The following is a 12,631-nucleotide window of genomic DNA, read 5'->3' as shown; positions in this document are numbered from 1 at the left end:
ACCGTCCCAGAGTAGCGATGAGACTTCTGCTTCAATTGCTTTAAAGTAGGATAGGGGAACCTGGAATGGGGTATTGTGGAGCGCATAGAGGAATCTGGGGAGTGCCAACATTTTGAATTGCGCCGCTCTTCCCAGCATTGTCAGCGGAAGGGACCTCCAGTGTTTAACATCCGATTTGAGCCTCGTTAGAGGTCTCATCAGGTTTTCCTCCAGAAAGATAGGGTCCTGCGGGGTTACATATATGCCCAAATATTTAAATCTTCTGGTCGCTATCTGTAATTCACATCCCGGAGGAAATCTGGGTATAGGGCCATGTAGATTATAGAGCAGTGACTTTGTCCAATTAATAGTGTACCCTGACATTGTCCCATACTTTGTGAGGATGGCAAGTAGGGCTTCCAGAGACTCTGTCGGGGATGTTATATATATCAATACGTCATCCGCGTAGAGCGATATCTGGTCTTCCCAATCTGCCTCCCATCTTATTCCGCGTACTGGAGCCCGACGTTTCCACGCTGCGAGTGGCTCTAGGACCAGGGCAAAGAGGAGGGGGACAGAGGACAGCCTTGCCTCGTTACCCTCCCTAATGTGAATTCCCTTGAAATGCGGCCATTCGCTATCACCTGTGCTAGGGGTGCTGTGTATAGCAGTTTAATCCAACTACAGAATTTTGGGCCGAACCCCAGCTTTCGAAGTACCGTGAATAGAAACGGCCATTCTACATGGTCAAACGCCATCGTGGCGTCCAATGAGAGGATTGCAGCATCTTCTCGGAGCATGTGCGTCCGGGCCAGCGCACCATGCAGACAGCGTAAGTTAAGGGAGGTGTTTCGACCGGGCATAAAGCCAGACTGGTCTGGATGAACCAACAAATTAAGGTGGGGCTGTAGCCGGAGTGCCAGTGCTTTAGCCAACAATTTTGCCTCAGCGTTCAGGGATATCGGATGGTAGGAGGAGGTCACGTTTGCCGGTTTCCCAGGTTTGTGAATTGCCACAATCTTATCTAATCTTTGGTCCCTGGGGAGAATGCCCGGCTCTAGGCATTCGTTATACATATTAAGTAGGTGTGGCGTAATGGTGTCTGCCACCCTTTTGTACAGTTCTACAGGTAGACCATTAGGTCCCATTGCTTTCCCAGTATGGAGTGCATTCAGCGCAGTCCGCAATTCCTCGGCTGTAAAATCTGTTTCTAGTCCTTGCATGTCAGGCAGTGGCAGAGTAGGCATTACTATATCTTGTAGGAATTGTATGTTTTCCTCTATTGTGGTTGTGGCGTGCGGTGTATAATCCTTTTCGTAATAAGTTGCCAGCTCTTCCACTATGATTTGGGGTTCGGTCGTTACTGTGTCGTCCTCTAATGTCAACTGTGCAATCCACCTATTCGCCTTCTCCCTCTTCTCCAACCATGCGAGCATTTTCCCCGTTTTGTCCCCCAATTCGCATATTCCGTGTAGGGTGTCTGTGTATCTTGTTTTGGCCATTTCCCACGCATAAGCTCTAAATTCTTGGGACGCTAACCTCAGTTCTTGTGCTGTGGTATCTGTGGGGTTTGCGGCATGTGTCACCTCCGCCTTTTGTGTTGCCTCCACTAGGGCATCTAGACGTTCCCTGTTTCCCCTTTTGTGGCTTGTAATGGTCGATATGGCCTGGCCCCTGATTACGGACTTGTATGCCTCCCATAAAATGCAAGGCGAATCTACAGACTCTGTGTGTTCAGTGAAATATTGTTTGGTGGAGCTAATAAGGGCCTTGGCAATCTTCTGATTCTTTAGGTATCCTGGGTATAACGGGTATACCCTCTGTCTTCCGGGGAGCTGGGTAGTGTATATAAGTTGCAAAGGTAAATGTTCGATCTCTCTTACTCGTTCAGGTGCGATCGCTAGAGTCAGGATGTAGTCCATACGAGAGAGACTATTGTGTGCCCCTGAAAGAAATGTGTATTGACGTTGCGTGGAGTGTTTTAGTCTCCAGATGTCGGTTAAACCCATCGCATCTATAAACTCCCTCAGGGCCTGATTGGATCGGTTTGTCTCCCTAGGCGGTTTACGGTCTACAGCCACATCTACTACTGTATTAAAGTCCCCACCTATGATCAGCTCTCCCCCAGGAAGGTCAATTAGGAGTTTCCCCAGGTCTTGGAAGGCTGTCTGGTGGAGTGCCGGGGGAATATACACCCTCAACCACGTTATAGGCTCATCCCTCCCACTGGCAGGATAATGCAGCAAATCTCCCCTGATCATCAGTCCAGGTCCTTTTAACCAATAATGGGGTATTCTTATGCATCAAAATACCGGCTCCTCGGGACCCAGATGTAAATTCCGCGTGAGCAACCATTTTGAAGCCCCAACGATCAAGTGCCTTACAGGCCGTTCCCATTAAGTGTGTTTCTTGGAGTAGCGCTACAGTAGGGCCCTTCCGCTTTAAATATTGTAATACCAGTTCCCTCTTGATTTTGTGTCCCAATCCAATTACATTCCACGATATTACGGACAGGGGCGGGCCTTGTGATCGTGACAACTGAGAGCTGGTGTGTTGATTCTCAGTGTAGGACATAATGTGTGTAATTTGGAAACATTACCACCATTGTATTTATGTCATAGTGTGATCTAAAGAGCTTGCCATGCATGCAAATATATGGTAGCGTCATCACCATCTGTCCGACTTGTGTGTGTACATTCTGCGCCAACATTAGCAAAATTCCATTGAGAGATTATCTAACACTCAGCTGGTAACTTAAACAAGTAACCTTCCCTGAACTTAAGATCCATACCCCCCACCCTGCCTCCCTGCCCGGCAGATCTAGAACCCTCCACCACCCCAACTGAGCAGAGTGCTTACAATTCCCAACAAACAGCTTCGTTCTTGAGGGTGAGTCTTCCGTGACCATTCCAAAGCCCCCCCTCTTGTACTAGTCATTCAGTGCTGCTTATAATTCAGTAAATCCTACCTGTGGGAGCGTTTGTCCCCACTCCCGACTCCTCCCATCGAGTGCATGTCTCGGTATCCGCACTCAGTGTTACCACCCACCCCCCATTAGTGTTAAACCACAAGGCGTGTGGCTGACATTGGTTCAGTGTTCCAGAGTCATACATAAGTCTTGTATGTTCATTTTGTGCTCCAGGATCTGTAGACCTTCAGTCCTCCAAGTTTGCCATTATTCACCAGCCCTTCGCATCTTGTCTGTCTCGTCAGCGGTTATTCCTTCCCATATCTCTGTTCTTGGATCCTTTGGCCGGTCGCCAACCCTCGAGCCAGTCTCTTGCATCCCCTGGTGATTCAAAGAACCAGGTCTTCCCTTCTGATTCTACACGCAATCTCGCTGGAAAGATCATTGAGTACTTTAATTCTTTGGCGCGTAACTGTTTTTTCAAGTCTGTAAAACTTCTCATTTGTTGTGCGACTGCCGCCGTGTAATCAGGATAGAAAGTGACTTCCGCGTTGTCAATTTTGATCGGTGGGGCGATACGTGCTGCCTGCAAAATGGCGTCCTGGTCTCGAAAGTTGAAGATGCGCGCCAGGATTGGACACGGCGGCGCTCCCGGACGTGGTCGTCCTCCAGGCACCCTATGAGTCCGTTCCACTGAAAAGTAGTTAGATAGGCCCTTCGGTTGAAGCTGATTCTGGATGAGATCTTCCACAAAAAGATCTAAGGCCGGGCCCTCGGTCATCTCCGGCAACCCAACTAGGCGTACGTTATTGCGCCTGGACCGACCTTCTTGCTCATCAAGCTTGGCCTTTAGCATGGTATTGTCCTCTTCCAGCTTTTGCACTTTTTCCTTTAGGTCCGCTGTATCTGTCAGTCCCGTTGTTGTTTTCTCTACTTCGATTAAGCAGTCCGACATTTTGGCGAAGTCCGCCCTTATAAGTGAAATGTCTGTGGAGATGGTGCCCATTGAGGACTGCAATGTTTTCAGGGCTGCCATCACATCCTGTAGGGTTACCCTTTCTGCATTCACGGGTTCGTCGGTCGGTGGGGTCGTCGCTTGGACCATATTGCCTCTGTGGGTGTCCGGCGGGTCCTTTGCATAGGCGAATTTGTCCAATCTGGGGGCCTGTGTCACTCTCGGCCCTCTCCCACTCATTTTCCTGTGCTGCGGTTGGTCTCCGAGCTATGGTACGCAGTGTTGTTAGTGTGTCCTCGTGCTATCTTCGTGGTGCCCTGGGGTTCTATCTCTGGCAGATGTCGTGCTAGTAAACTGTGCTGTTGCCCCAACACCCCTTCCCCGGTATTCTTAGGTAGCGTGGCTTTGTGATCTTTTTCGTGGGCTGGGCTATTTTGTTGTCCTTGTCAGTAGCGTCCACTGTCCCAGTCTGTGCTTTGTCTGCTTTGGGCCCTATATCGCCAGGCCTCTTCAGGGCTCAGGGGTTGGTGTTGTTCCTCCCGCCCCGGCGCGGGTCCGGCCAGTGTATGGAAAACCCCGCTCGTCCCTGTCTCTATTCTCGGATCCGCATGCTGCCCCCCGCTTACCGGGGGTCAGAGGCCGTATTGGAGCCTCGTGGTGTATGCGGTGCAGTCGCTCACGGGCCCCTCTCCACCGTCGCCGGGGAAGATAAAGGTTCCCCAGTTGCGAGCAGGGGTCCCCACTGTATGCCGCAGTGTGTGTAGGGCCCGGTATTACAGCCCCTCGTGAATCCGTCTGCACCTCCGGTGACCCGCAATCTTACCGCCGTATTCCACCGCGCGGTCCCGGGTCTGCCATCAACTTCCCCGGCTCAGGCGTCTGTTGTAGGCCGCAAAGTTCTCCTCGGTTTAACTTCTTGATTCCGGGGAGTTCAGTGTTCCGGATCGTCTCTTCTTGCGTCGGAGTCTTCTGTGCAGGAGATCCTATCACGCAGCACTGCTTTCGCTCAGGATAAGTGGTCGGATATTGAAGCGGAGGCCCCGGTGGTCACGGAGCTCTGTTAAGCTGCGGCCATCTAGCCACCTCTCGGTTATCGCATTCTTAAAGAGTATTATTTCTGTCTTTCCAGCATTCAACTGCAAGAAGTTACTGCTCATTCAAGATGTTATGGCTCTCATACCTTCTTTGAACATGCTTTGGATGTCGTGAGTTTCATTCTTGTAAGATAGAATAAGTTGTGTGTTGTCCACGTAGGAGATCAGGATGAACCCGATCTTCCCTAGCAGTGCTGAAAGGGGGGGCAACATACACATTAAACAAGGATGGGCTCAGACAGGACCCCTACGGTACCCCTTTGGTAACTGAAGTAGTCTTAGAGAAAAAAGGTCCAAGATTCACTGTTTGGGTCCTGTCTTTAAGGAAGTCCTGGAGCCAATCCAGAGCAGAATTCTGGATGCCTATAGAGCGCAGTCTATCCAGCAGAATTTGATGTGAGATGGTGTCAAATGCGGCGGACAGGTCAAGCAGTATAAAAATCACTGCTTGACCATCGTCCGCCAGCATACGAATATCGTCAGTTACATTCACCAAGGCTAGTTCAGTACTATGCCTGGGACGAAATCCTGACTGAGATTGGTCCTGGCAGTTGGATGCTTCTATAAAGGCAGAAGTCCCTAGATAATGGTACCCCTGGTACTTATGGCATTGGGACTGAAGAGGGTCCACTAGGGTTGCAGCACAATTTGAGCCACCCTAGGGACCACTCACAAAGATCATGCAAACAGTGCAGGCTGCGTGTCTTGGTGCATACAAAACCGAAGAGTCAACATAGCACACAGAACAGCCTGCAATACCTGCAGACACTGCATGAGACACCGCTACTGCAGGCCGTACAGCCCAAAGGCAGAGTGCATTATATCCCATGAGTGGACATATCTGCCTGAGCAGATGTGACCCTTCAATGTCGAAGCCCATTCTTAGACATTGTAAGAGAACAGGGAAACCATACCAAGTACATGAGCTGGACACTCATCATTACGAAGTCCCAAGCTCCATGATGGCTTCACTGTAACCCAAGATGTTTGGTACCAAACATCTTGTCTTAATAAACCTGCGCTGATTCCAGTGTCAGATTTATTAATAAATGCATACAGAGGGCACCTTAGAGGTGCTCCCTGAAACCCTACCGACTACTAGTGTGGTTGCCAACTGGTCTCAGACAGCCTGCCATCACTAGACATGTTTCTGGCCTCCTGGGGTGAAAGCCTTAGCGCTCAGAGGTAGCAACAAAGCCTGCTCTGGACAGAGGTGTTCACATCCCGTCCAAGCAGGAATTGCCTTCGAGGGCAGGAAGCTTCAAAGGCCATGCTGCCTTTGAAACGCGATCCAGTGTCCCTCCAGTTAGTGGAGAATGCCAACCCCCCTGTCCTGACCCCGCGTTCTGCCAGGAAGACAGGTAGGGAAATTAATTAGATTAGGAGGTGGGCCAACACCAGGCCAGCACCACCCCTAAGGTGGGGCAGCTGACGTGAGCCACGCTTTTTAAAATCCTCCAGCGTGTGTTGGAAGGAAGTAGCCTATCAGGGTCGTGTCCACTCCCCACAGGAAGTGGTCACATAGAGGCTGTAGTTACCCTAAGGTAGGTAGCTATTTGCAACTACCTGGTACTCTAACACCTTGAAATTGAGTATTTAGGTGGCACCCCTCGACCCAGAACTTCAGATTCGACTGACCTTAAGCCAAATAAGGTGAATAAGAGCCACTGACCCACGAACTGACGACCTGCAGTGAATATTTGGCACAAAATCCTGCCTGTTTGCACCAAGTCTCGACCATCATGGTAATCTGCCTTGTCATACTGCTGTGAGGCCTCCAAGAACTCCAGAGGATCACAAGGCCTTCACAATTCGCTGAAAAACTGCCTTGGAGTAGATGAGTTACTCCCCTGCACTCCACAAGCACCAAAATAGCAGAGTCCGGCCCACCAGCTTATAGATCACCGGCACAACCGACGCAGCAACCATCCAGGAAGATGTACTTATGTTCTAGAAGGTCACATCTGTCTCCCCCTTACGTGTAAAGGCACCAGGAACGACCAGAGCCAGGCAGTACCAGTCCACGCGGTACCAGATGCCCTGCACCGAGACCAACCAAGAGTCCAGTCGGGACTCCACTCCAACTATGCAGGAAGCAAGCACCCATTGAGTTAAGTCAGCACCCCCGAGACCCACGCCGGGAGTGGCCCAGCAGTCCTTAAACTGTCCCAGGCAGCTGTTTGCTCCTGATCATGAAGACCGCCTTTGGGCACAGAGCCTGGCTGACCTACCTGCTCCACACTCAGCCCGCCTGGGTAACAACAAACCAGCTGTGCTCCAATGCTGCTGACGCCCTTGCAACCTGAGCCCCCATTTGGGAGCTCTCAGACTTGTCTACAAGTCCCCCTTTGCTGCCTATTTCTAGGTGCCCCTCCTTCGTAGCGCGCACGCTACCAATGCCTTCAGCACTCTGCTCCCAGCCAAATTCGGAACTCTCTTGACAAACCACTGGTAGAACATTGGACCTTGGCTTGCTACCACTTGGAACACATAAGCTGAAATCCTAGAACCATCTGCCTGATTTTCCATGCATTTCTGTTTTTTCACTTCCATAGGATTCCATTGTATGTAATTGCGCACAACTGTGAACTCTTTTCCAAACTTTGATCATTTATAACAGTACTTACCTTTGAACAAAGTTCTTGGTTTGAAAATATATGTAAAAGCAAGTGTTATTTTTCTAAATTGGTCTCAGATTTATTGTTTGAGTGTGTGTCTCATTTATTGCCTCTGTGAGTACAACAAATGCTTAGCACTACTATCTGATAAGCCTAGCTGCTCACCCACACTATCACAAATAGAGCATTAGTATTATCTACTTTTGCCTCTGTAAACCAATTGGGGAGTCTCTGCAAAGTGTATTAGTTTTAGTGCAGTATACAGAGAGCCAGCTTCCTACACAAGGTCTATGGCCAACCAATGGAATTGCACGCAAAACAAATGAATGACTTTTAAGCCACAGTAGTGGTGTGGACAGGGAACCCAATTAGGACATAATGTGTGGTTCTTATAGTCGGTTAATAGTGATGAATGATGGCTAATAGAATTCTGTTCAAGCTCCTACCCTGCAATACCAGAGCTGCTTCTGGATGAGCAAGTGGTTATCATATATGATAATTATGTGGGTACTATACCAGGGAGAAATATATCACTGAATCGAACAGGCTATTTCGGATAACAAATTTAAGTCAGAGTATGATAATAAACATGGTATGTAGCAGTTTGATTAGGTGATGTTTGGGTCACCCCCCGGAATTGAAGGCCTAGTCTGTATCCAGTCTAATAATAGCATGTTTATGTGTAGTACTATATGCATTTATATACATTGTGAGATCATGGTGACCATTGACTCAATGTGTTTTAATCGACTCCCCTTTGAGTGTATAACATTATTTTGTCCTCTTGCATGATTTTATGTTGTTCTTTCTAGCAGCTTCAGAGTGGGATGTTTTCATTTTTTTCACACCACAGACCAAAACAGCCTTGTTTGAACAGAACGTGTGGGATGTGTGTTTAAAAGCGTGAGAGAAGAACGTACCTCTCTGCCTCAGCCAAGTACTGGAGGAGCCTGGCCAGCTTTGGTGATTGGACTACACACAGACGAGTAGGCTTTGCATTGGTTTTGCAATAGATGAAGGGAGAGGCCATTTCTAGAAGTCTCTCTCCATATTAGTAAAACTATTAAAGATGGAGAGTTTTGGCTCTCAGGCAGAAGCTCGCTTGTGGAGTGGACAAACTGTCACAGGGCATACTCTGTGTTCCTGATCGAGACTTCTGCCTAACCATCTAGGGCTTCCCGGTCATGCTGGCCAGAATTCTGAAAGACACTTTCGGTGATGTATTTCCCTTATTTACTTTATGTATATATGCTATAAGTTTCATTGCTCTGTGTATATATTTTATATGTTTTCATGCTGTGTATACATGTTCTCAATAGGTGATGCATTTGTGTTCTTGATTATTCACTTTGTGTCCTTGCATTTGACAGTGCGTATTCCTTGCATTGGACAGTGCTTATTCCTTTCATTTGACAGTGCTTATTCTTTGCATTGGACGTACATTATTACATGCATGTATTTTACCATTATCTGCTTCTGTTTCATCCCTTTGCTGTAGAAATGGCAAAATACATTGTCCCTTTCTATGTCGGTGTGGGTGGCACTGTGGATGACACTATGCTAATCCTATGCTTAAAGACTTCGATAGAAAAGCAGAACTTTGAGGTGAGCAGATTTAGAGTGTCGCTGGTGTTGAGAGTGCTCTATAATGGAGCTGCTTTCCACCTAAACTTGAGAAATACCCAGAGTTCTCTATATATAGCTCCAGGTATGCCCAGATGTGGATCCCGGGCTCACTGTGCCACTGGATTCAAGCTAGCCTGGCTGGTGATGCCCCGAACCTGGTCCCAGGATGCTGGTTTCCAGTCCAGGGAAGACCTGGCTGGCAGTTCGGTCTGGACTGTTCCCATGAGGCACAGGTTCAAGCCTGATTTGCAGATGGCTGGGTCTAACCTGGGTTGGCATGGTGAGCAAAAGAACAATGGATTTAACCCAGATCTATTGACTGAGTAGGGGGTGAATGTTTGATTTGCTTTAATTTTAGGCTGCAAGAGGAACTCAGTGGTCCATAAAAAAAATCTTCTGCAGGTGGAACTCGACCTATCCACCCTGCCAGCCTAGTTCCCTTTCTTTCTTTACCATTGCCCAATGTGTAAGAGAGAGACACACGAAAGGAGACACCAATGGATCTCCAATCCTCTCCAGTTTCCACCTGAAATTTCTAACTTTTATTATCACTTCAAGGTGCAGGAAATCAAAGTGAGCACACCATCCAGGCCCATTCTTTCTCCCTATCCATGGTGCCACTGACATTAAGAAAATGTCCCAATTCAAAAGGTTTACGACGCAAACAACTTCTGCTTTCACCTGGAGATCAGAGAACTTGAAGATTGAAGTATTAGCACTGGGAAACTGCTTTACTAAACATCTTTGGACATGTTTTGCATTTGCCCTCTTTCTATTCCTCGCCACCTTCTAATCTCTAGAAAGTTCCTAGGTTAGACATATTTTAAAACCACTTTTTTAGTTTAACAACATTTTTAGGTCTCGCCTATTCAATCCCTGTGGGATTGAATAGGCGAGATTATAGTAAGCGGTCGGAAAAGTCTACCTAGCTGCGGATCGCGTACAGTTCATGTGAGCCAGGCGCGTGCACATCATCGCCAGCCACATCCCACAACATACCTCGGCATCAGACTTCAAAGGAAGCCACTCGCACACCACCGTCTGAGCCACAGCATCAGACTTCAAAGGAATCCGCTCCCAAGCCGCTCCCCCGCACCCCCCCCCCCCATCAGACTTCAAAGGAATGCGCCTTTATCCTGCCTTTCCTTCTGGTTGTCTTTACTGGCGCACTCATGCACAGAAGGCCTCATCAAAAACACCACGAGCCACACTATTGTTTCTATACGTGACGTGCTCTGACACCCTCGGGTAAAGTCCGCGCTATATAAAAACGCATCAATTAACATAAATAAAATTGCGTGTCCCTGCGCCCTGAGACTCCGACCCTCCTTTCTTTCTTTCTTGCACAAACCTCGTGCTCCCAACCTCTGACCCCCCCCCATCCCTTTGCCTCCATTGAGCCTGCCGCGGTCCTGGAAAATTCCCCTTTAAAGGCCTCCCCTTTGGCCCATCCCTTTTGCGCCTCCTCCCCTGCCATGCGACCATTGCCTACGCAACGTTTGTTCTTGTTTTTTCTTGTATTTGAACAGCAAGGTCGCCTCTGAGTGCTAGCAGGTAGTCAGCCATTTTCAACAGTAAGCTTAAATACAGCAGGCTGTTAAGCGGAAGAATTAACGAGTGCCCAAGGTGGTTTCAATGTATTTTAGGGCCTTAATGGAATTACAGTTTACCCTGTCCCTGCACTCATTTCTTTATGCATTCAAACCCCACTCAGTGCTCTCCCCACTAGTGACCGCCGTCCATTCAGTGCTAGAGTCGATGTAATGGATGCTTCAATGAATACGTGTTTTAATGAATGACCTGTGAGTCAGTTGCTTGCTGCTGACATTTGTTTGTGTGACTTCCAGGCAATAAGTTTCATTCCCAGCACGGCCAAATCAGCATTTCATCCTTTCAGAGTTGATAAACTGAGTGCCACCAAATTTGATAAAAGTAACACTAGTTTACGTGGCAGAACAGAACACCTCTTTCACATTCGCATGCAACTCACAGAAGCAGGCTTGTTCGATACATCACACGCAAAAAGAAAAATTGGGCAGCTTTCAAAAAAATTCACAGGGCTGAGATTACTTCCCATGCAGGATTATACTGGCCTACTGGACAACCGAACAGTTCCAGAAGGGCTGGTCTGACAGGTCGGTGTTTTGGCCCTCACTCTATCGCCCTCCCTCACTCTATCTATCGCCCTCCCTCACTCTATCTATCGCCCTCCCTCACTCTATCTATCGCTCTCCCTCACTCTATCGCCCTCCCTCACTCTATCGCCCTCCCTCACTCTATCGCCCTCCCTCCCTCTATCGCCCGCCCTCCCTCTATCGCCCGCCCTCTATCGCCCTCCCTCTATCTATCTATCGCCCTCCCCCTCTAGCTATCGATCACCCTCCCGCTCTATCTATCTATCGCACTCACTCTATCGCATCACCACAGCATCACTCAGCACCACCACAGCATCACTCAGGGGCACAACAACATCACTATGCGCTACCACAGCATCACTGAACGCCACAGCATCACTCGTCGCTACCACAACATCACTCAGCTCAACCACAGCATCAATCTGTGCAACCATTCAACAACAACTGGTTCACATATGTTCTCTCAATGTTTCAAGCTTTATTTCAAATGTCACAAAAAGTTGTTAATATTTCACTTCTATTCTTGGATTTTCGTCACAATAAAATACACTGAACATAATCGTCACAAAAGTTATTTACAAAAGTTTAGGCTATTGCCATTATAAATTAAAAGAACTTTTATTTAAGTATTAATTATTTAAAAAAATTAAAAGCCATTGTTATTTGTAATATCAATACATCTAAGTCACATAAATACAACACATATTGCATTACAAATGCTATAGGTGACACATTTGCGAAAGTTAAAACTATTGGAATTGTAAATGACAAAGCTATTAATTTAGCTATTTTCAAAACCAACACATAAATACAAAATGTGTCATTTACAATACCAATAGCTCAAACTTGCCTAATGCAAGACCTATTGCATTGCAAATGCTTGTTTAGTTTACATGTATAGCAATCTGTAGGGTTGTGCTTCTACCCCTTGCAATTCGAACAAAAGACAAGTCTTTTTTTCCACTTTTCCGAAGCAAATCATCTTCTACACAGTACTCCTTTTTGTGAGGTAATCTGAAGTATACTACAACCAACTAAGTCTCCCCACTTTGTGAGAATAAACACCAATATCTTTGTAGCCTCAAACCACTCCAAAGGTGACTGCTGCCGGATGGAGGTTAAAGAAGAAACATCACCCAAATAATTGCAGGCCACTTGAACAAGCAGAGATAAGTGTGTAAAAGAAGTAGTAGGACACAATGTTTTGCTCAAAGGCCCGCAGCTGGCGCTACAGAAGGTCGGGTGCCAAATACAAAGGCTGTGTAGACTTTATACCACAACATCCTGTATTAGTCAACCACCAGGACCTCCCTGCC

The 12,631-nt window shown here is 47.5% G+C and overlaps 1 protein-coding gene across 1 annotated transcript in view; it reads right to left on the bottom strand.

Annotated features, from left to right (window-relative positions):
• The window catches only part of PRKDC (protein kinase, DNA-activated, catalytic subunit), a 3,158,350-nt gene that overhangs the window by 2,844,603 nt on the left and 301,116 nt on the right, over positions 1-12,631 (bottom strand). The window lies entirely within an intron of this gene.

Source organism: Lissotriton helveticus, chromosome 4_1 (assembly GCF_964261635.1).
Source record: "Lissotriton helveticus chromosome 4_1, aLisHel1.1, whole genome shotgun sequence".
In the NCBI taxonomy this organism is placed as follows: domain Eukaryota; kingdom Metazoa; phylum Chordata; class Amphibia; order Caudata; family Salamandridae; genus Lissotriton; species Lissotriton helveticus.
This window is presented reverse-complemented; position numbering and strand designations above follow the sequence as displayed.